The 4298-nt window shown below is 27.8% G+C and overlaps 1 protein-coding gene across 12 annotated transcripts in view; it reads right to left on the reverse strand.

Annotated features, from left to right (window-relative positions):
* det1 (DET1 partner of COP1 E3 ubiquitin ligase) overlaps positions 1–4298 on the reverse strand; it is a 95326-nt gene that overhangs the window by 43301 nt on the left and 47727 nt on the right. The window lies entirely within an intron of this gene.

Below are 4298 nucleotides of genomic sequence, written 5' to 3' on the forward strand. Positions count from 1 at the left end.
GGCTGTATAGAAGTATCTTGAAAAATATCTAGTAAAATATTGTTTACTGTTTTCATGGCTAAGATAAATTACATCATTTTTTTAAAATGAGTTATTAAAACTATTTTATTAATAAATGTGTTGAAAAAACCTTCTCTTCGCTGAAACAGAAATTGGGGAAAAACTAAACAGAGGGGCTAATAATTCAGGGGGACAATAATTCTGACTTCAACTGTATATATCTGATTCAGCCTGTGTCCAATCTGTCAAAGTAGGTCGGCTTGTCTTTATCCAGTTCACTGAAATTACTTCCTGTTATTAATAATATATGGATTTAAGTGAGTTTAATATAATTTAAGTTCAAATTAATTTTAGTCAGCTTAAAAATTTAAGGCATCCAGCATTTATTTACAGCGTAGAGATAGTAGTTTGACCATTTTCAGCTAATTGTATTCCTATTAATTACCCCCAATAGGAAAAATGAATCAGAAATCTAAAAACAACAACATAAAGAAGATTTCTTCCTTGTAGCAGAATAAAGTGAATAATATACACTTTTTTTTAAAGCTCTATATTGGCATCAACTTTTAACATCCAATTTTAATTTCCATGGCACGAAAATGCTGTGCATAATACAAAAAGCTTCTAAGATTATTGAAATACCCTTCACACTGAGAAATATGATTATTTTAGGAGCCATTATTACATTAGGGAACCCCAAATTGTCCGCAGTGAAAAGCTCCTTTATTATTAGGAGTGTATAACAGGGCACTGTGTATATGTGTGTGTTTTAGCACAAGATTCGTATCCCCTGATCACTGGCTCTGAGACCTAGATTGGGGTGTATCGGATAGGAATACACCAGGGCAGATATGATTAAATGTGCATTAACCGAAAGCATGTCGCCAACATGTATAGCCTGCTGTGTTTTATTCAACGTGCACAAACTGAATATCCATATATATATTGTGGTTGTGACTAAACAAATGTACAGATGCCAGGGAAAAACACGATGCCAGCTGACACGCAGCGTGCATCGAAATCATGCTGTGTGTAGGAGGCCACTTTACATTACAAACATTAATTGCGTGTTTTTTAACCTTCGCAGTCTTCCTGGCTTGCTGATGTTGTGTCATCTATTTATGGTGGTGAGCTAATCAGCCAAACAAGCAAACAAATAAACAAGCCGTCGAATAAAGAATCAATTCCGAGTAATCATTAAGATTTATGCGGCTGGTATGCGGTGGGAAGAGGTTCAAACGGCCGACAGCTGGTTTTGCTGGTTTTAAGTAGCCTTGCACATGTGTGTCAGGTAGATTTCTGTACATTATTTTGCATGTTAGTTTAGTTTGAGGTACATCAATGTTGATTTTGAGCTAGTTTAACATTTGTTTTTTATTTATTTTAGCTCATTTTGATATATAAATTAAACTAATTTAACAGTTAAATTTAACTTAACTCACATTTAACAATGTAATTACATTTAACACTAAAAATGAAATTAAAATTATTCAGCCTACTCAACCATATCTATCTATCTATCTATCTATCTATCTATCTATCTATCTATCTATCTATCTATCTATCTATCTATCTATCTATCTATCTATCTATCTATCTATCTATCTATCTATCTATCTATCTATCTATCTATCTATCTTTTATTGTTTATTGATTAAATTTACAAACATGAATCTAAACAAACTTCAGTTTTCTGTCAGTTATATTGAGATAAATACACTGTGAGAAATATATGGTAACAATACAGAAATGTTGTGCCGTCCTTACTTGCTATAATGTTATACATAATAATAAATCAACAACAAGTACTACTAATGATTATTATTCTTACTATATTTTAATTTAAAATGTATACATTAAATCATTTTTTCATTAAAAATAATAAAAAAGTCTGAGCTGTATCTGTACATAATTACCAGCAAAAGAAAACAGGATATTTTATTATTTTTAATTATTAAATTATGTATTAAAATATCCTGAGCTGTTTTCTTTAACTCTTAATAGTGTACAGATATAGCTCAGGATATCTTCATATTTTTAATTAGTCAATTATTATTCTTACTATATTTTAAATATAAAAATGTACATTTAACACTGAACATTAAACTTAACATTTAACAATGTAATTACATTTAACACTAAAAATGAAATTAAAATTATTCAGCCTACTCAACCATATCTATCCATCCATCCATCCATCCATCCATCCATCCATCCATCCATCCATCCATCTATCCATCTATCTATCTATCTATCTATCTATCTATCTATCTATCTATCTATCTATCTATCTATCTATCTATCTATCTATCTATCTATCTAATTACAATTGTGTATTTATAAAAGATCATCCATGAAAATGAATTCATTTCTTTTTATGAAGTCAGCAAGTCATTATTAAAGCATTTACAGATTATACAAATGTATTTATTGTTTATTTATTAAATTTACAAAAAATAATCAAAATAAAAATTTAGTGGGCGAGGCAGTGGCGCAGTAGGTAGTGCTGTCACCTCACAGCAAAAAGGTCTCTGGTTCGAACCTCGGCTCAGTTGGTGTTTCTGTGTGGAGTTTGCATGTTCTCCCTGCCTTCGCGTGGGTTTCCTCCGAGTGCTCCGGTTTCCCCCTCAGTCCAAAGACATGTGGTACAGGTGAATTGGGTAGGCTAAATTGTCCGTAGTGTATGAATGTGTGTATGTGGACGTTTCCCAGAGAAGGGTTGCGGCTGGAAGGGCATCCGCTGTGTAAAAACTTACTGGATAAGTTGGCGGTTCATTCCGCTGTGGCGACCCCGGATTAATAAAGGGACTAAACTGACAAAAAAATAAATTAATGAATGTATAAAAAATTTTGTCTTTTGTCATTTATATTGAGATAAACACATTGTGAGAAAGATACGGTAACAATAAAGAAATGTTGTGTAATAATTACTTGCAATAATAATAATAGAAAAAAATAATAATAAATCTAAAACAAGTACTAATAATAAATATTAATATATATTTATATATTATTCTACTCTATATATTATTAATAATAAACATAATTCTTATTCTATTTTTATATGCATATTCATTCAATACATACATACAATAAATAATTGAATAATTTATGTAATAATTAAATAAATCACCAGTTTAAAAAAAGCCCAGGATATTTGATTATTATTAACTATAAATTATTTATTATATAATTTTTTTATATTAAAAGTGTAGTAAGAATATTAATTTAATTATAAACTAATATTGATATACTGATATACTTATTTTTGATCATTATTCTTACATATACATATTATTACACACACACATACACACACACACACACACACACACACACACACACACACACATATATATATATATATATATATATATATATATATATATATATATATATATATATATATATATATATATATATATATATATATATATATATATATATATATATATATATATATTAAAATAATAAAATATCCTGAGCTGTTTTCTTTAACTGATAATTATGTACGGAAAACAGCTCTAGTCTAAATTAGTTATTGAATTATTGTTCTTACTATATTTTTATAAAAAAATATATATATTTTAAATAATTTAATAAATAAAAATATTAAAATATCCTGAGCTGTTTTCTTTAACTGGAAATTATGTACAGAAAACAGCTCAGGATATTTTATTATTTTTAATCATTAAATTATTATTCTTACCATATTTTAATATAAAAATATATAAAATCATTTGTTTAATAGTTAAAAATACAGATACAGTTTAGGATATTTTAATATTTTTAATTATTAAATCATTAATCCCATTATATATATATATATATATATATATATATATATATATATATATATATATATATATATATATATATATATATATATATATATATATATATATATAATTTAATAATTAAAAAATAATAAAATATAATGATCTGTTTTGTTTAACTGTAATAATATACAAATACAGATTTTAACTATATACATCGTATTCCATAAATTAGAAATGCTCTCATTTCCTTTATATTTTACCTCATGCTATCTGTATTTTTACAGAGCTCAGACTTGTCTGCAGACTGATTTTACAATGAACCCATGCACATTCAGCTGATCACAACAAACCTCCAAAGACCCTCTAAACCATCAAATCCAGTCACGTAAATAATCCTAAACAATCTTAAACGACCAAACCCTTTTCGATCTAATGACTCTCCCTCTGTCTCTCCCTCTCTCTCCCTCCAGCAATGTAAACCAAAACCTCGAGTGACTTTTATTATGAAAATCGACTTAC

The sequence above is a fragment of the Danio rerio genome, chromosome 25 (genome assembly GCF_049306965.1).
Source record: "Danio rerio strain Tuebingen ecotype United States chromosome 25, GRCz12tu, whole genome shotgun sequence".
Taxonomy (NCBI): Eukaryota; Metazoa; Chordata; class Actinopteri; order Cypriniformes; family Danionidae; genus Danio; species Danio rerio.